Here is a 21,977-nt window from a genome sequence, read left to right as displayed (position 1 = left end):
GCATATTTTGTAGACTCTCTATCCAGAATTATCTGTTGGTATGTATGACTCACCACCTGGAAGCTTTTCAAAAAGGTCTTTAATTTTTGGAATTGGATACTGGTCTTGTTTGGACTCCAAATTGACAGTAGGTTTGTAGTAGGCTGTAGGCTAAGGAATGGGCTGGAGGAGGAGTATAGGGACCTAATCAATGACTTTGTTAAATGGTGCAACTCAAACCACCTACAACTGAACACCAGCAAAACCAAGGAGCTGGTGGTGGATTTTAGGAGGCCCAGACCCCTCATGGACCCTGTGATCATCAAAGGTGACTGAGTGCAGATGGTGCAGACCTATAAATATCTGGGAGTGCAGCTGGATGATAAATTAGACTGGACTGCCAATACTGATGCTCTGTGCAAGAAAGGACAGAGCCGGTTATACTTCCTTAGAAGGCTGGCATCCTTCAACATCTGCAATAAGATGCTGCAGATGTTCTATCAGACAGTTGTGGCGAGCGCCCTCTTCTACGTGGTGGTGTGCTGGGGAGGCAGCATTAAGAAGAAAGACGCCTCACGCCTGGACAAACTGGTGAGGAAGGCAGGCTCTATTGTTGGCATGGAACTGGACAGTTTAACATCTGTGGCAGAGCGAAGGGCGCTCAGCAGGCTCCTATCAATTATGGAGAATCCACTGCATCCACTAAATAGTATCATCTCCAGACAGAAGAGCAGCTTCAGCGACAGACTGCTGTCACTGTCCTGCTCCACTGACAGATTGAGGAGATCGTTCCTCCCCCAAACTATGCGACTCTTCAATTCCACCCGGGGGGGTAAACGTTAACATTTAACATTATACAAAGTTATTGTCTGTTTTTCACCTGCATTATTATTATTATCAATCTTTAATTTAATATTATTTATTGTATCAGTATACTGCTGCTGGATAATGTGAATTTCCCACTGAGATTAATAAAGTATCTATCTATCGATCTATCTATCTATCTAGTCTCCACAGATCCTCACAGACCCATCTTGCTTTAAAACAGGAACTATTCGAGCAGCCCATTCATAGAATTTTACAGGCGCAATGATATATTCCCTAAGAAGTCGATCCAATTCAGTCTTCACCTTTTGCCTTGCATGTTATTTCCTTATCTACATAAATTTTTGTTGGTGGACCTTTCCATGTTCCCAAATCTTTTTTAATAAATAAACTCATGCTTCCTGAAGTTGGTTGGTTATCTGACAGTCTGTTTTATTCTGCCCCATTCTATATGTAATTCTTTATTTCATCTATGGCCCAGCAGGTTTGGGTCTTTATCTGGCCCAACTGCCAGTGGTAATAGTTTAACAAACTAACAGTATTTTAGAGTCACATTTGTAGCACCAAGGACATTATTAACCTTCTTTCCTGTATAGGTCTTCATATGAAGGGAACACCTCCTTAATACTCTCTTTTCCACTAGCCCCTAATTTTGAATGCTCAACCCATGTCATTATAGTTACATTACATTCAGTGTCTACTTCAAAGATAATGGGGACACTGTTAATTTTTAATGTCAAGGTAAATGGTGCAAACCTTTGAAGTTTGGATACCTTTAGATTATACATTGTAAACACAACCCCTGCATTACTGAAGTCTGTTTCAATGGTTTCACTAATTTGATGTGCTTTTTGTTTTTTCTCTGTTCTCTGCTTCAGTCTTTCTTTCGTAAAAGTTTAAAAAGCATCAGCAGTTGATTGGGCCTTGCGCATTTTCCTAATTCAGCCCTTTCTGCCACATCTGTGGCATTTTTCATTTAAGAAACAAACTTGTCACCCTGTGTTCACCTCCACATCTGAAACATGTTTTCAGATGGTCCCTATCCAATGATGGCTGCCTTGAGACCAACTTGTATACTGCCAATTGATTTGTGTACTTTGCAGAAGCCCCCTTGTTTATTTTCAATGGTTTTTGCAAGTCCTGCACGTTTTTGTTGGCTGTTTCCAATGCTTGCGGCACTTTTAGGGCTTTCTCAGAAGTTAATTCAGGTTCTGGAAACAAGCGGCACTGGATGTGATCATTTTCTGTGCCACAATTACCACAAACAAGGCGGTCCCATAACATTTCTGGTGTGGCGGAAGTGCTGCCATCCAGGGTTTCATAACCGTCCGGGTGCCCCCTGGCGGTGGCCACGTCCTCCCATAGGGATGAGCATCCCAGCTCCGTTCCAGTGGCCCACAAGCAGACCCGGGCGGCTGCCCTCTCGTGGCCCAGGGGAGGTATCATCTCTCTCGGGGACCATCCAGGCGTCCCGGCTGGGTAGGGTCCTCAGCCATCTGTGACACTATATACAGAATATTAACAAAATGCTGTATATGTGAAATTAGGATTGGTACATAATTATCAATGCTTTAAAAGTAAATAAAGCAGAGTGGGTACAAAAAGGAATTAATAGATATGAGGGGAAAACTACACAAATAGTGTTGTGGTGTGAAATATACTCTGTATACATAAAATCCTAAGCCTAAAATTGCAACGTTTTTTTGCAATGATTTTATGTGACATTTTTATGTCACGTTTTTTGTCACCCTTTAAATCGGGATTATTTTAAAACCTAAATATACATGTTTGGTATCATTCTTTTCTTAATTTATCAAACTTTATTGTGACGTTGTTAGATTTTCAGATTCTTATTCCACTTTTAAATTATAAATTAAAGAATATCAAGAACTCACATCCTGTGAGACGAGACTTTGTGCCAAAAGATTTAACCATGCCTGGGGCCGGAAATTAAAGACAAAGAGTAGGACAGCTGCTGTACATGCTTTTAAAAGTTCAAAGCGCCACGCGAGATGCAGATCACGTGGCACAGCAGCAGCAGCAATCCAGCAGAGGAGGTAAAAAAAAACAAACTGTTATTTGCTTGAGGTTATACATGTAGAAGGGAAGGTGGGGAGACGTTGTAAAGTTCAATACCTTATAAACAGTGGGAAGTCTATGGGTTTTTCAGGCATTCTGACAAAGGCTACATATTAATAATAGAAAAGGGGAAAGTAGAGTAAAATGTGATGTGAATTTCCCCTTGGGATTACATCTTGCCTGAAGAAGGGGCCTGAGTTGCCTCGAAAGCTTGCATATTGTAATCTTTCTAGTTAGCCAATAAAAGGTGTCATTTTGCTTGGCTTTTCCCTTGGGATTAATAAAGTATCTATCTATCTATCTATCTATCTATCTATCTATCTATCTATCTATCTATCTATCTATCTATCTATCTATCTATCTATCTATCTATCTATCTATCTATCTAGAACTCTACCAAGACAAAACAAATAGTATGCCTAGTAGTGCTATAAGTAGGTGTAAACAATGTATATAGTCTGTTAAATGAAGACAAATGTTTAATGACACTGCTGAATACAACTGTAAACTGCTAGGAATGTAAAATGTTTACTGCATATACTGTAAGCAGGTATGGTGAATAAAACAACAAAGATACCAACAAGGTGGTTTAATTCTATATAATATCTCTAAATATCCTGAATATATTTTCCAACACCTGCTCTGTATGTACCATGGTTATACAATATGATTATATTGATGTACAATTTATATCTGTTCCTGCATCTCTTAAACATTTTGATTTGAACTTATACAGTATTGTGTATTAAGCAAGGAGCTTAACAGGTGCATTTCTAGCAGCTTCTGCTATTAAAAAGGGAATATCCTATTTTTATTGTGACTATATTTTTTCAGTGTTTCACACTGTGGTGATTGATTCAGTGTTTACTCTACACTTGCACTTCTTCCAAGGAAAAGTATATAAAACAACACCTCAAAACTGTCCCTGTGTGTTCTCCACAATAATTTAGTGTCTCATTTGGCATTTGTGCTATGATAAACTTAGGAATCTAATAACCTTTTAAAAAAATAAACACAGAATTAATTGAGATAAGTAGGGGAGTATACTTTTTTTCAGAAAAATACTCAAAAATATAATTATCAAGCTTTAACTAAGATTCATAGATATACTTAAAGTTAAAGAAAGCTTGATGCATTGAGTTTAATATCAAGTTAACGATTTGACAAATGAAAAATATGTTAAAGGATGAAGACAAATGAAAAACAGTTTAAATGTTTTCAAATCATCAATTTAAATTACTGATTTTCAGTGAATAAAGGAATCTGGAGAAGATATTATATTACATACCTCTGTTTCACTAAATATAAGGGAAAGGAGAACTTCATTCAAAAACATTATTACATGTGTTAATTAGAAGATGCAGTAAAGTGAAACATTCCTCATTAATGTGACGTGCCTAATCTTGCATACCAACAAAAATAACATGTCATATTACCCAAGAGATAAACAGAAGTAGCTGGAAACGCTGTCCGTAATGTGACTTCCAGACTGTAATGAGGAAGATGATATGACAGGCTTCAGGTTTGGAATGTACAAAAGTTTTCTGTGGAGAGTCAAAAGCAAGGGATGGGAAATGCTAATAACAAGCAATAAAGAAAATAATTAGTTATAGCTGATTCTAAATGATACATTATTATTCATGCATATATCTAGCTTTTAGAAGAGAAAAAAACAAAATGATTAATGTCTGGCTTTTTTATCTCTGTTTAAAACATCTTTTGCAGTTCTTCAACCAAGTGCTTTAACCTCAGTACAGTATCTTCAAATCCTAGCCCTGGACTTGGACTTCAACCCATAGACAGTTGATGGCAGTTTCATTTGAAAAAAAGTAATCAGAAAATAGGTCTGTTTATATGTGACCTGTTTACTTTTAATCAAACAATGGTTAGTTTAGCTGTCTAATGATGTCCAAAGGCATTTAAAATAGCACTGATAGCATGTACTTCTAGACTACAGAGATGGTACAGTGCATAGATGTTATCAAACAAGCTACAGAAAAGAAAATAATAGCCCTCATGTGTCTATTAGTCCTGTTCAACTAATATTTAACATTGAAATACCTGTACTTCCAAAATGTATTATTCTCCTGACCTATCCCTTAAAGACTCAATGGCATGGACCAGCAGAGGTGTGAGTACATTCTGTAGTGCTTAGTGCTTCCTTTAAAGTTACTGTAGAAGTAGCCAAATAAAATATACAGTACTAGAAATGGAAAAGATTCAAAACTGATTAAATAAATCTACTGACTCCACAATAGATTTCTATGACATTTGAGGGGTTAAAAAATCGAAAAGATTGAACTGCTATGGTTTGCACCACTATGCCACAATTATTCCAATTATTTCTCTTCATTTATTAGCTATCTATATACTTATATGGTACACTCCACCTATGCCAAGAACTACAAATGACCTCGCTGTGTGTCTCTCTCTATGTTCCCTGCCCAAAATGGGTCTTTGTCAATTCTGTTCGCATCTGACCTAAACATAGTGCAAACTGATTATAAATCTGCATAATTAAAAATTACATTTGAAGACAAAGTTAAACATCAAGTACAAATTATTCAGTCAAGATGACGCTGACTTTTAGTGTATTCTTTTAAATCATGCAAATCAGCAATGCCAATGCTCTAGCAATGCTCTCACTCACTAAACAAGAGTGAATTTTAAAATACTCTTAAATATATGAAGTAATAAATGCAGTGATTTTGCCAGTATTAAATATATGGTTTTAATTTTGCTTTCTGTAATTTCCTTATTCACTTTGGCTTTGCAAATAGCTTTGTTCCTGTTGTTAACATTATTAGTTTTATAATTTAATATTTTCTATTATTAAACTGTTTTTCATTAAGTATGCTCTTTTTGCTAATCAGCTCTTAATTTTTTCAGTTTAGTTTGTACTCTATTTTTGACTCCAATTTTCTTACTCCCTAAAATTTGGATTTGATAAGGTAATGTTAGTATTGTATTCTTACAACTTGAATTTTATGTGTTAAAACATTAGAAAAAGTTTGACAAGAATGGACTATTCAGCTCAACAAAACTCACTATTCCTATCCACTTAATTCCTTAATCTCTTTTTCCTTAACCTGGAAAGATCCAGTTATTTTAATCTTTACTCATACCTTACCCACTGTTGCCTTGGAATCAGCCTAGATCCTCTTCTCTGCACTTTTTCTAGAGCTTCTGAGTCTCTTTTGTACTTTCGAGACAAAAACAGCTCACAATAATCCAGATGAGGCCTCACCAATGTGTTATAAAGCTTGAGCTTAACCCTTAATAGAATTGTACTCTACACATTGTGCTATATAACCTAACATTCTGTTAGCCTTTTTAATGGCTACTAAAAGCTGTCTAGAAGTTTAAATTGACAAGCCCACTAGGACTCCAAATTTGCAGGTGTAAAAAAGCAAATAAAACCCTTCTAATGAGAAAAAACATTTAGAAATGTACGCACGGCTACTTATTGGCAACCAAAGTATTTTGGAGAAAAATCTATTTTTTAATTAACTCTCACACCTCAGAACAAAAACCCCTCCACTGCTTATCGTCTGTTGGACAAGGATGACATGATCATGTCAGTATGCTCTGTCTCCAATCATTATATCTTATCAAATACTTTCTGAAAGTCAAGTTAAGTAATATATGCACCACTCTGATTGTTCCTTTTTGTTGCTTCCTCATAGAATTCCAGCATGTTTGTAAAACACAACTTCCCTCTCCTGAACCCATGGTGACTCTTCAGTAAAACTCCTGTTCTTGCCATTTGTTTCCCAATGTTTTCCTGAATTCCTTCTATTAATTAATCTATGATGCAATTTGAGCTTACTGGCATAGAGTTACACATACTTTCTTACTTGTATGCTCTATTCCTCTGCCTACACTGTCAGTGCTTCTTCCTGTTAATTGACATTTACACTGTTGCCCTCTTACTAGCACTAGCTTTCCTGAACACTAAGAACTGTTTAATCAGGTAAATCTTTTTACATACTAATGTCATCTTACTAAGAAAACACACACACTGAATACTATCTGCTCCTAGTGATTTACGTTTTCACTTGCCTGTGTCTATCGCTTCTTGTCCCGTTCAGAGCATTCTCAGTAGATAGCTGTTTACCTACCAAGCAGCCCCTCTTTTACCCTCAAGGCAAGCCTGATGAATGAATGCATATGCTTACTATCTTTATTAGTGGTAACGCTTAACTTCTTCCCAGGAAAATATTACATTTACGCTTAATGATTTGCTAATACAACTGTTTATTTCCTCACTGACTTCAGCACCTGCTTCCTTCACTCTCCGCCCCACACTGCACTGCACTCAAAAAACACTACAGGCCTGAACACAGATACCTTTTCCAAACACTTGGCTACCTTTACTTCTGTTTAGGCAAAAAAGGCAACATAAACCCTTCTAAAGGGAAAAAAGCTATTCAAATTCCCACACAGCTCCTTAGTGAGAACCAAAAAAACTAAACATTTTTTATTAGGAAAAGTTGTATTTAATGAACTCTCACATAGCAGTACTACACATTGTTTGTATGTTTATATGTTAAGGATTTTGAAATCTGTCCTAAACTGTCCAGTGGAAGGACTTAGTAACTGGAATTATGTGTTCATATTTTCTTGTTCTTGTAATAATTCTTGCAGCAGCATTTCAAATTAACTGAAAGCTGTATAATGAATGATTTGAACAGCCAGTGAACACCACATTGCAGTAGTCAATCCTACTAAAAATAAATACATGAATTAAATTCATAGTATCCTGTATATTTAGAAAAAAAAAACTTAATTTTCCAAAATTTTTAAGATGGAATAAATATGTTTAGGATAGTTTTGTAATGTATCCTTTAAATGCCATGCTATTGTCTAAGATAACACCTAGATTGCAGGCTGATTCAACTAACCACAACTAATGGTGATTCCAACTGAGTTTAATAATGACAAAATATTGTTGCGGTCAGCATCATTCCCTCCAATAATGAAAATTTCTGTTTTATCTGTGTTCAAAGACATGTAGATCTCATCCATTCACTCCTCCTTACTAACACATCTAATGAAGGACAACATTGGAAAAACATCATTTGGTCTAAAAGAAAGGTATAACTGGGTGCCATCTTTGTATAAATAAAAATTACAGTTATGTTTTCTAATGATAGATACCAGTGGAAGTATAAACAGTAAAGGTCCCAGTACTGAGCCCTGCGGGATACCATATTTCACTTCTGTGTATAATGATGAAATACTGTCAGCTCATTTCTGTACATATTGGAATCAATTGGATAAATAAGAATTAAGCCAGGCAGGGACATTGCCTATAAGCACAATGTCATTTTCGTGCCTCTGTAGTAAAGTAGAATGGTCAATGGTGTAAAACACTGCACTTAAGTCTAACAACTTAATTATGGAGAAATTTCCTTCATCAGAGGACATTAGAACATTGTTTATAACATATGTAAGTATTCTGTACTTTGACTGGAGCGGAAGCCAGACTTGAATTTCACAAATAAATTGTGATATGTAAGGTGAGAATCAAGCTGATTGGCAAATATTTTTTCAAGTATTTTAGAGAAAAAGGGTAAATTTGAAATAGTGCATAATTATTAAGTGTATGTAGGTCTATGTCTGACTATTTAAGTAATGGTTTGACAACTGAAACTTTTAGTGTATCAGGAACTGCACTATTCAATAATAAGCTATTGATAATTCTAAGAACAGATGCTGCCAGAACATCCATTGTGCTTTTTACTAGTTTTGTTGGCACTGGGTCTAGGGAACAAGGAATGGATTTCATTTTATAAATTAAAGCTTTCCTGTTCTGTAACAACATTAAAAGTGGTGTATGCAAGGCAAGACATGGTTTGCCAATACAATGTGCTATCCTGCAGTGCCATTTGTTTCTCTTATGGGGCATGTGTGTCCTACAGGGGGCGATATTCCCTGGGAATGTGGTAGTTTGCGATTGCGGTATGTTACTTAACCCAAATCTATATCGATATAATATAAAAGATGACACCCCCTCTAGTGAAACAGTGATAAAAAATCACATATGAGAAATAACTTAGTATTGTTTAATGTGGCTTACAGTGCAGATAGGACAAAGACAAATGAAGCCAGTGACAAAATCCGGTCATGGAGTTGGGGCCTGAGGATTGGAGTTTGTCAGTGTCATCAATGTAGATTTGAAGGCATTCTCAGGAACAGGTGGCAACGTCTTCCATTTGTCCATTGGCTTCAAAGGTGTGCTGGGTAATTTTCCAAGGCTTCATACTGTTTCTCCACGTCCAGGGAATGAACATGCAAACAAGGCCGCAATGCTCTCCAAACAAAGACACAATTTTAAGCTGACTTAGCACATAGAAATAGCACATGGTTACAGAATCCCACAGTCTTTCCATTTCTAAGGTTTCCATTTGTCCTAGTCTGTCTTTTTATCATGTTGCTTGCTTGGAAGTTCTCTATGTCAGCTTATGTACTTAATCTGGCTATGTATCTGCTGTATCACATGTGAGTAAAAATCAGGTTTTATAAGATATATTTGCACAGATCGAAGTGACATATTAAACTTATGCCTAAAGGATGCCATGTTGAGGCCTTCTTATTGACGGCTGATATGTCATTTTCTAGGTAAGGTCAAGAGGAAGTGTATGACACATAACACCTCTAGATCAAAAGTATAAAGGTCAGTGTCATGCACTTCTTCGTTGTTCAAATTTCTAGATGCAACATAAAGCCTTTGTGTGATTTTTACATTGATTTCTGGTTATTTTTCTGTCTTTTGACTATGTTGTTTAGTTTACATCTTGGCTGTGTTCAAGAAGTACTGATTTCAACTCTGTTTCTATACCTTTTAACAACAATTTTGCGTTCTCATTCTGAGCTTATTTCATTGACTCTTCAACTTCATGTTTTGAACTTGGCTAGTTTATATTACCAGCTCCCATCACCTGATTCTATTCTTATTTTAGATGTCTGCCATTTAGTGCAGTCAGTACACTTCCAAATTGTGGTGCCCTCTAGGAAAAAATATAACACGTAAATAATAATTAAGATTGTTTTAGAGACAACATATACACCAGATAACATTAACAGAGAACCATTAGGAGATAACTGGTTAAATATCTTTCACTCACGTCTTTATTGAAATTTGTATCAAATTAAACTTCATTTTGTTTTGTTTTGGTTTTTTTTTTGGTTCAAGGAATTTATTATTATAGTTATCTAAATTATGCCACAACAGTTCAGTTGTATTTTGTATTTTTATTCAGAACCATTTTCGCTGTTATTTTCTCTATTCAGAGTGGCTATTCTGCAGGAGTTGCTATTCTGTGTACCTGTTGCCTGGGACATCATCTCAGTTACAGGGGGCATGAACACCTAGGCCATAATGCTATGCTAATGTGATGGATTAAAGTTTTTTTGCTTTCTTAAAAAATGGATTCTTCTAGTAATTATGTTTTTTTTTTAATGTTTTGACTTGGATTTTTATCACATGTCTTGGTCTTGGTTGCTATATGTATAATCTATCGTTTTATGACCTTTTGCTATGTTCTGATTACAACTTATCTTCTGATCAGTGTCTCAAAACCTGCCTCTGCTACTTAAAAGTTGAATGGAAACTCTGGTCAGGGGCATGAGTGATTCCAAGATGAGATTGTCTACCGTGATAAACATATTTTACAGGGGGAAGTAAAAGACCTTAAAAAACAAATGATACAAATAACTCAACATCACATCAAACAGCAGGTGCTATTAACATCTCTCTGTCGGCGGTGGGCTGTAGCCAAGCAAAAGAACCCATGATTCTTCATTCCACTATACTGTATATGCTGGTATGCCTAATAGTTGCAGAGGGTTCCTTAATTAATGTAGAATGGTTTTCGAAACTTAACCCACCTTTTACCTGGAGAGCCAAACCAAAATTGTTTTCATTGTCTCATATTCACAAAAGACAATTAGAATACGCATCCACTATGTTTAACAATAAACCATCCATGTTATTTTTCCTTAAGATGATTTCTTACAAGAATTTAGAAAAGTTTTTGACGTTCTGGTTTGATCAGACGTAGCAGCAAATAAATTACTATTGTTGGCAGGGAACTAAACCTATTGCATGTTGGCAACTTTATTGGGCTGGAATGAAATAGCCTTTATTCCAGTATTTAAAAGAGGCTTGTCCACGGTGATCAAGGATGAGCTAGCTAATCATGACGTAAGAAACACCCTTTAAGATTTAATAGCAGTAGCAAAAATATTTGACTAAAGGTTACAGGAACGCAAATTACAAAGAAAATGAGAAAAATGGCATCAAGTAGTCCTTTAGAAACAAAAACTGCTACAGAATCAATGAAACGGAGAAAATGCGTTAGTCTCAGAGAAAGACAAAGCGGGGTGAAAGAAAAACTTTGCTATCATTATGGAGGACTGGGACATATAGTTTCCTCTGAATTGCAGGGAAATTAGAAGGCCCATTCTGTGTTATAGGGTTGGTGGAGTGGGTTCTTATAATCAAACCCTGTGTAAAATTTGTCAAGTTATGCCTTGCATTATTAATGACAAATGTAGCTTAGGAATTATCAATTCTGAAGCTGCAGAAAATTTTGAGTTAATCTTTAACTGAAGAATTAAAAATAAAAAAAAAGGCTGCTGAAATACAATACTAGATTGCTGTTGATTGATGGAAAGGTGATTGTCAAGGGTCAGTTAGAATATACTACTCATGTATTTACTGTGCAATTGGGTCTCTTTCATAAAGAAAAACTGATGTTTTTCATGCTATAATCCTCTATACCTTAAGTAGAATGTTTTTGGCTCCAGAAATAAATCACTGTAATCAGCTGGGAACATAAAGAACATTTTCCACTGTCTTATGAATCTGCCTAAACTAATTATGTGTAATGCAGTCACTATTCCTCCTCCTGAATATGCAGAATTCACAGCTGTCTTTAGCAAACAAAAAGCCTGGATTATTACCACCATATACAGAATATGATTGTGCAATCAAATTAAAATCCTGTGCACCCCACCCTTGAATAAGTAAAGTAAAGTTTATGCTCTTTCAATGGCAAGAGCAGGAAGAAATGGATCAATGCATCCAATAAAATGTACAACAAGGATTTATCGAAGTTTATAGCAGTCCCATTGGGACCTTTTTTGGAAAAAAAGATGGTGGCTTATGACCCTGAATAGATTACAGGAAATTATATAAAATAACTGTCAAAATAAATTATCTACTTCCTCTCATCTCTTCTATTTTATAGCAAGGGTCCATCACATTTACCAAATTTGATCTTCTAAGAAGTGTTTACGGTCTTATTCTGAATAAGAAAAGAGGATGACTGGAAGACAGCCGACATTATGGATACTGGGTCATGCCCTATGGTTTAGCCCATGCCCAGGTAGTATTTTAAACATTTATCTGTTAGTATATATTGAAAATATTCTAATTTTCTACAAAGACTTATAAAATCATATTGGTAATGTCAAGAAGGTGTTGCATCATCTATCCATCCATACATCCATCCATCCATCCATTGTCTCCCGCTTATCCGAGGTCGGTTCGCGGGGACAGCAGCTTGAGCAGAGATGCCCAGACTTCCCTCTCCCCGGCCACTTCTTCTAGCTCTTCCGGGAGAATCCCAAGGCGTTCCCAGACCAGTCGAGAGACATAGTCCCTCCAGCGTGTCCTGGGTCTTCCCCGGGGCCTCCTCCCGGTTGGACGTGCCCGGAACACCTCACCAGGGAGGCGTCCAGGAGGCATCCTGATCAGATGCCCGAGCCACCTCATCTGACTCCTCTCGATGCGGAGGAGCAGTGTCTCTACTCTGAGCCCCTCCCGGATGCATCATCACAACCTGTTTGTCAAGCAAGAGAAGTGAGAATTTCAAAAACATTGAATAATATTTTTGAATTATGAGATCAGTAGAATGGGTTTAGTGATGAACCATTCCAATGTCACTGCACTAGTCAACTGGTCCCCTGCAAAGAGTATAAAATAAGTGCAGATATTATGGACTTTGCCAACTGTCATAACTGATTTATTAAAAACTTTAGTACAGTGATTTAAACCATTATGTCTCTTATAGGAAAATGAAACAAGAATCGTATCTGGACAAAAGAGGCACAATCAGTTTTCGATTATGCTAAACATTTGTTTACTACTGCCTCCTTACCCCATCATCAAGATCCTAAATTAGATAGATAGATAGATAGATAGATAGATAGATAGATAGATAGATAGATAGATAGATAGATAGATAGATAGATAGATAGATAGATAGATAGATAGATAGATAGATAGATAGATAGATAGATAGATAGATAGATAGATAGATAGATAGATAGATAGATAGATAGATAGAAAATTTCTAATGTGGCTGTCACAGTGAGGTATTATGCAGACGTAGTGCTGTTGGTATAAAGGAGCCCCGGTAGCATTTCTTGACACACCTCTTCTGAATAATGTGTTGGCTAAAAATACTCAGTGTTATAGTGTCAGAAAGTGTATGTGTTGCATTGTTCATAATGGCACTCAGTTTTGTTTTAATTCTCTCCTTTGCTACTATCTCCAGGGTGATCAGAGTGTGTCCTATAACTGAGCTTGCCCTTTTAATTAGCCTGTTGATTTAGAAGGCCTGTCTTAAAGTGATGTTACATGCCCAGCACATCACATCATAGAAAATTGCTCTGGACTTCACAGAGTTATAGAAGATGTGAAGGATATCACTTCCCACATTAAAGGAATGCAGTCTACTAAGGAAAAAGAGCCCATTCTGCCTTTTCTTATATAGTTCCTCTGTGTTCTGAGACCAGCCCAATCTGTTATTAATTGATGATGTGAGACATAAATGCCACTGGTCTGTAGTCATTATTTGAAGAGGAGTCTGCCTTCTTTGGAATAGGAACAATACCTGATGTTCTCCACAGCAGTTGCACTTTCCAAAGCCTTATGGACAGACTGAACAGGTGAAAGAGGACATCACAAAGATGGATAGCACAGGCCATAAGAGCATGAGGACTGCCTCCATCTGGTCCCACAGCTTTTCCAGTGTGTAGTTTCCTCAGTTGTCTCCTTACTTGTTCTACAGTTATGGACAGCCCACATTGATGGTCAGAAGTAGGATCGCCATTGGCCATTCCACTTGACGTAGTAGGAGTTGTTAATGTAGTAGGGATGGTGTGGGGAGACTGGTTATTGGAAGAAGTTAGTAGTGAGAGGGAAAATCTATTAAAAAATTGGCTCAGGGTGTTAGCTTTGTCCAAATCTTATTCTTTCAGTTAAAGGCATCAGGTGTCATGGTAGGGGCTGCACTGTCACTAAAAAATTCCTTATTCAGATATGCTGCATCCTTCTACCTTCTAATCAAAAAAGTTTGAGAAGATACAGCAAAATTACAATGTAGGGAACATTGTCTCACATCCCAGCCTTTGTTGCCTGTGTTTACAATCTCCTGGTTTTTGACCTTTCTCTCAGTTTTGATTGTGTCTTATCTCCTGATCAGTCTATCAAAACCTGCCTCTGCTATTTCAAAGCAGAATGTAAATCCTCAGAACTAATCTACTGCCAACAAAATTTCTAGCTTGGGAAATATTTTTTTAAAATTTCCTGACTCATAACAGTGTAAGGCTGATTTTGTAATATACATAAGCATAGGTTTGAGAAACTTAATGGGTTTTGAGTTTTGTAGAGCCTGGCCAGATCATAACAGTCATTTTCATTCTTTGATGCTAAGACACCCTTCTCTCTCTTTTTGATAGAAATTCAATTCAAGTTTCACCATGTTGACAAGGACTTGAAGAGAAACATGAGTCTAGCTCCTCTGCTTAAATCCATTAGGCTGGGTACCTGGTTGTCAGAAACGTGAGTGAGTGAGTGAGTGAGTGAGTGAGTGAGTGAGTGAGTGAGTGAGTGAGTGAGTGAGTGAGTGAGTGAGTGAGTGAGTGAGTGAGTGAGTGAGTGAGTGAGTGAGTGAGTGAGTGAGTGAGTGAGTGAGTGAGTGAGTTTGATAGTTAGTTAGTTAGTTAGTTCAGGCAATATTGCCTGTGACCCCAAATGATCAGTGTCAGGCAGTACCAGTATTGTAAAAATATATGCGGTGGACGATGCAGGTTCAAGATCTTTGAAACTGCATCAAAAGTGCTGTCAAATATCAATACAACACTTGTAGTATTGGAGGGCAGCCAAGAAATGAGAGAACCTCCAATAAACCTTACATGGGGGCATGAGGGAGAATTACTGTGTTTCACAAATAATTAGATTACTAGGACCAGTCAAAACAAAAATAAAACAATCCCATAAATGAAGATCTATCAACATAATGTTGTATAGTAGTACCACCAAATGACAGTATTCAAAAGATATCACAAACATCAACATCAAATTCTCAATTCCAAAAGCAGAAATGTGGATAATTTGTGAGGTTTCTAATCTCTTTTGGGACTCCCCCCAACAGGACGTCACGCCAAAAAGTGTCTCGAAATGTGATCGCCACATCTGTGGAAGCAGTTTGCCACGGAAGCAAATCCGAGCCAATTGCGAACGCGCTATAAGCACCTGTCATCGATGGGTGATGCAAGCAACATTATAAATCCAGGGAACAGTATTACTTGGCCACTAACCTGGCCATGAACCTGCCTGACTGCTGTGTCTGTGTATAGAAGAGTGGTAGATCCCATTACAATAAATAACCGTGCTATTCCTGTTTCAAGCTGAATAAAGCTGGTTTTGCTAAAGTAATAATAATAATAATAATAATAATTCTTTGCATTTATATAGCGCTTTTCTCACTACTCAGAGCACTCAGCAATTGCAGGTTAAGGGCCTTGCTGAAGGGCCCAAAGTACTGAGACTCAACCTCGTGTTTTGGGGTGCAAGACAGGGACTCACACATCACAAAATATTCAAAAATGTCTAATTCGTGGAAATGTGCTGTATTCTATTACAAGTAATCAGCTTGATTCAAGATAATTATGACAGCTACTTCAACTCATTCAGGGCAGATGTCGACTTTTGTTGAAATTCAGGGGTAGGTGACGAGTGTAAACTGTCACAAAACTCGCAGATATGTTTTAGTTCTGCTCTCTTTAAAGTTAACTTCGTTGATTTGACTGAGATTTCCTGCTCGTGCATGAGTAGCACAGACCAAACAACCTTTAAAAAGGCATTGACATCTAACGAAAGAGCAAAGTAAAATATTCTGTGGACGATGTTTTACGTATCGAATCGCTGAATCAGACTCTGAGTTGTTGGATTTTGATGCAGTGATCTATGGATTGAAAACAAAATGGAGGGACCAGCATCACCTGATCAAGGTGCTGAATGTGTTCGTGTAGCTGATGTGCCTACGCCAGCATTCACCTTTGAGGACTGCCACTTACCATGACAAGAGGTACAAACCAGATTGCGTCACACTGTGACTGCTACTGCTGTGCCCATTGTGGATTCCTGCTGGTCATTGAGCTGACCCCGAACAAACACCGACAGCAGCCACAGCATGCAGCAAAACACGTTTTAAGTTGATTTATGTGTGAAACCATTGCTTTGTTTGCTTTTTAGAAAACTGAGTTTTTTGGAAAAAATATTCAGCCCTCAAAGAGTTAATATAGTGAACAAGTTCACGCGTCCCATAAATTGTATCACAAAAAAGTGGTGAGAAGTGTGACCTTTGTAGAAAGTGTTTGACAGGACCAATACTCGTTATAAAATTGTTTCCAAATATTTTAGTGTGGTAAATAGATTACTTTTTACTAGAATTGTTCTGTATTTGTGAAAAGTGCACTTTTTGATTTACAATGCATCTGTTATTAATAAAACTATTAATTAATTTAAGATATGTTATGTGGACCAGTGTCATCTCACAAAACGCTGTATGGTCAACCCAAAGAACTTAACCAAAAAGGAAATTCTCTCAAAATGCTGCAACTTTTTTGGGTTTTAAAAATTTTCATAATTAAATAATTCACATAATAAAAGTTTAGGGAATACTACAGTAATTCAAAAATGGCACTTTTCACTTTTGTGAATAAGAAAATGTATTACATTGTGATGATCTTAAATAACTTGATTTTAAAAAAAGACTTGTTTTCATGTCTCTTCATTATATAAAAAAATCCTAGGATGAGACAAGACTTTTTAGCCTGGAACAAGATGTGACTTTTTCAGAGAGATACTTTCAAGTCCTGCGAGACGAGATTTGTGCCAAGAGATTTAACCATGCCCGGGGCCAGAAATAAAAGACAAAGAGTAGATGACAAAGTAGAACATCATAAAGAGGTTCCAAACCCTTGGTGCGATACACATGCAAAGCAGGTTAGAGATAATGAAAGTACTAAAATTTGAAAGTCTCAAAAAATGACAGTAAAGATCACATTAGCACAAACAAACAGTAATTATTACTCTGTGAAACAGCGGAACTAAACTTTAAGTCGGAGACTTGTAGATTGTCTAATTCGTGTTGCCATCAGGGAAAAGTAGTGTTTCTTTCCAATGAAGAGGCATATCCGTGAGAATTAAAAGATTTGTTGTTTGGTGAAAGTGAAATCCACATACACAAGTGGCAGAGACGTGAAGTAGCTGGCGCGTAGCGCAGGTCGGGAGGTTAGTGAGTGTGGTCGAAATTTAACATCTTATTAAAGAAAGAAACATCCTCTAATAGGACAATTCAGTAATCAGGCAGGAGAAAAGCTGTTCATTGTATCTTTGAATGACTCCTCGGCAAAATGCCTTAGATGGAGCATTCTTCAGAAGCAGTCCGTTACAGCATGGTCAGGATGATCAGAATGGTCAGAGAAACAAAGGATAGAGGTTAATTTTATAAACTGTTGAATTTACATACAGTGTCAATCAATGCATACATTTTACTGTGGTTGGTTCATGGTTTTCACCCAAATATTTATATAAAATAAAAGTCTATTATATTATATTCTGGTTCTTCTTATACCTTTTGAGATGAGACACCACCCTTGAAATTTCTGTGCATATATAACAACTGTCCATTCTTGTTCATAGGACATCTGCTGATTTCTTAGTCATCTCTTAGTCATCCTTCAGTACATTTTGTATTTGTATATTACATCAACCTTTCTTCTGGTACATTCTTTATTTACTTAACCATCTCAGTATTTTTCCTAAACCAAATATCATATTTAAGTGTACATTTTGTTGTTCACTTGACATTTATTTGGTTTCCCACATTTATTAACCCTTTATGCTATTTCTTTAAGATTAATGCTATGTTACTCTAAAATTATTCTTCCACACAAGCAAAGCAAGCAAAGCCCCCTAGTATTTCTAAAAAATACAATGCAATAAGTTTTAACAGGTTATCTGTGGGCAGGAGATGATTTCTTTAAAAGTCTTCATATTCTGAAGTAAGCTAATAGGATTTGTAAATCAGGAAAGTAATACACTCAGCAAATTGGAATTAGAAGTAAATGTTACATGTTTCATTTTTACTTTTGGAAAAACATCTATCTTTTTTAACTATATATAAAATACATATTTTCAGATACATGAACCGCTGCTTTATAGAATTTCTTTACTACAATAACAACACTCAAACAGTCTGATATTTAAAATGATAAATATTTACTCAATGGACTGTGGAATCCAGCATGGCAAATATGCAACATATCGATTAGTCCTGTCACATTTAATAAATGAAGCCACTAGGATCCTTTGTGATCATATACTAAACTTAATAACTAATACAAGATAACTCTGTTCAGTTCATTCTTATATGACACATTTTTAATTGCAAACTCAATGTACCGGTACTATGAATTTTTAAAAAAAACAAAGAATTATAATAACATTGAAATCACATATAGCAAGAAATCACAAAAAAGTCAATGCTGAACACAAAACACCACTGAAATATAAATGGGATTCTGCCATGATCACTGTTATCCCTGCTAAGCTTAGAATAAGAACCTAAATTTAATGTTTCACCAATAACAGACCCAAATTCAGACTGAAGCTGTAGTCTGCCAAAATTGTCAACAATAATCTGTAATTTAGTGTATTGTAGAAAGTCAAGAGTGAGTTCAGACTGTCAGTTTACAAAGGAAAAATTTTCCTACATTTTTTTTCTATTGACTTTGTCCCTTAGAAGTGTTTAACATTTATTATTCGTGACTACATTTTTAAGAACTTTCATTACTTAAAACTTTACAATTTTAAATATCTTTATTTGCAGTAATTGTAAAGTCCATATTTTGTGTTTTTATTTAATGTTATTTATTGTTTTGTAAACTACATAATTGTAAACATGCAATCAAACCATCATAATCTTGGACAATTACATAAACTGCTTACATGTGGGCTGGGTAGACATTCTGAATATGGTAACCCAGGTGAAAAAAGTATACTGAAGCGTACTATATGCTAGTGTGCTAAAGTACAAACAAATATACTTGGGCCAGGACTAATGATAAGTATATTTCAAATATGTAAAATTGGAACAAACTAATTTTGTGCTAAATATATTTATAAATGAAATATATAAATATATTTAAATTGCACATAAAGTGTACAAAATATCAACTTTATTTGTGTTAAATATTTGAACATACTAAAGTGGGACTATTTTAAGTATACTTCAGTAAAATTAAATTGTATTGCTATATATGCACTTTAAAAAATGTACAAATAATTACAATAGATTCAAAATAATCTTTTTATCTATTACAAGTGCACTATTACATTTTATTTTACTAATAAATGTATTTGAAACAGCTGACAAATTGCATTTAAAATACACTAATCCCTCCTCAATCGCGGGGGTTGCGTTCCAGAACCCCCCGCGAAAGGTGAAAATCTGCGAAGTAGAAACCATATATTTATATGGTTATTTTTATATTGTCATGCTTGGGTCACAGATTTGCACAGAAACACAGGAGGATGTAGAGAGACAGGAACTTTATTCAAACACTGCAAACAAACATTTGTCTCTTTTTCAAAAGTTTAAACGTGCTCCATGACAAGACAGAGATGACAGTTCTGTCTCACAATTAAAAGAATGCAAACATATCTTCCTCTTCAAAGGAGTGCGCGTCAGGAGCAGAGAATGTCAGAGAGAGAGAGAGAGAGAGAGAGAGAAGAACAAACAATCAAAAACCAATAGGTGCCAGAGCTTTTAAGTATACGAAGCACCATGCGGGAAGCATGTCGCTTGACAAAGCAGCTGCAAGGAAGCCCAGCAAGGAAGGGAGCAATGTGAAGGTAGTCTTTCAGCATTTTTTAGACAAGCGTTCGTATCCTCTAGGGGTGCGAACAGCCCCCCTGCTCACACCCCCTCCGTCAGGAGCAGAGAATGTCAGAGCAAGAGAGAGAGAGAGAGAAAAAAGCAAACAATCAAAAATCAATAGGTGCTGTTTGATCTTTTAAGTATGCGAAGCACCGTGCGGGAAGCATATCGCGCAACAAAGTAATCACAAGTAAGCCCAGCAAGGAAGGGAGCAATGTGAAGGTAATCTTTCAGCGTTTTTTGAGGAGCGGCCGTATCCTCTAGGGGTGCGAACAGCCCCCGTGCTCACAATATATTTGAGGAGATTTATTTAATACGTAATACGTGCTCTGATTGGGTAGCTTCTCAGCCATCTGCCAATTGTGTCCATTGTATGAAATCAACTGGGCAAACCAACTGAGGAAGCATGTACCAGAAATTAAAAGACCCATTGTCCACTGAAACCCACGAACCAGCAAAAAATCATATAAAATCTGTGATAGAGTGAAGCCGCAAAAGTCGAAGTGCGATATAGCGAGGGATTACTGTACACTGCACAACAGTTTTTTTATATGTTTACTGACAATAACGTATTTAGTCATGTTTTGCATAAGCTATTAAATTCAACAGAATTAAAAGTGTTTTGCTCCTGATTTTCTTTTGTATTCAATGTCTGGTGCATCACGTCGCAGTGTCCAACAATAGTCAGCAAGCATTGACGGATTCCAGTTGCCCTGGTATCGTTTCTCCATCATAGCAATGTCCTGGTGAAACCTGTCACCGTGTTCGTCGCTGACAGCACCGAGATTTGTGGTTAAGAAGTTCAAGTGTGAGTGGAGGAAAAGAATCTTGAGTGATATGTTGCACTTCATTGTCAAGTATGCTTTGAGAAGTTTGTCTACCAGCTGAATGTAGTTTGGGGCTCTGTAATTGCCCAGAAAATTGTCAACAACGTCTTTGAAGGCTTTCCAGACAATTTTGTCTGGCCCTACTAATAAATCTTCAAACCGTTTGTCACTCATAACATGTCTGATCTGGGGGCCAACAAAAATGTCCTCTTTGATCTTGGCATCATTAAATAACGAAAACCTTCGCCTTCCTTGTTCAGTGCTTTCACGAAATTCTTCATGAGTCCCAGTGAACAGGAGGAAAAAATATCTTTGCCAGGTTGACAAGCGATTCATGTGCCACATTTTTCTGTCCTAGAACTAACTTTTTACAGAGTGGCCAGTTCTGTCGAGAGTAGTGCGACTCTTTGGCATGGCTGTCCTGTTCACAGATGAAACAACAGTACTTTGTATAGCTGAGCTGCAGTCCTAGTAACAGAGCAACGACTTTAAGATCTCCACAGATGTTCCAGTTGTACCTGCTATACTGGACATGTTTCAGCAACAGTTTCATATTCTCATACGTTTATTTCATGTGTGCTGCATAGCCAACAGGTACTGAAGGATAAACGTTGCCATTGTGTAGCAGAACAGCTTTCAGGCTTAACATTGAAGAATCAATGAAGAGATGTCTCTCTTCCGGGTTGTGATCACAACCCAAGGCCAAGAACAATCCTTCAATATCACAACAGAAACAGAGACTCTCGACTTGTGCAAAAAATTTGGTTATATCATGATGTTGGCCTCAAAACACAGAAATTTTTGTACCTGGTGACAGCAAACACCATTCCTGCAGTCTCGAACCCAGCAGCTTGGCTTTTGCTTTTGACAGACCCAAATCTCTGACCAAATCATTCAATTCGGACTGTGTTATCAGATGTGGATCGCCTGATGAGCATGGCTCAAAATCCGGGTCAATGTCACTGTCAGTACCCTGCATTGCAGTTTCTTCATCTGGTTCGTCTAAGATCCATTCCTCTGGTGG

The sequence above is a fragment of the Erpetoichthys calabaricus genome, chromosome 7 (genome assembly GCF_900747795.2).
Source record: "Erpetoichthys calabaricus chromosome 7, fErpCal1.3, whole genome shotgun sequence".
Classification (NCBI taxonomy): domain Eukaryota; kingdom Metazoa; phylum Chordata; class Cladistia; order Polypteriformes; family Polypteridae; genus Erpetoichthys; species Erpetoichthys calabaricus.
Note: the sequence above shows the minus strand (reverse complement) of the source record.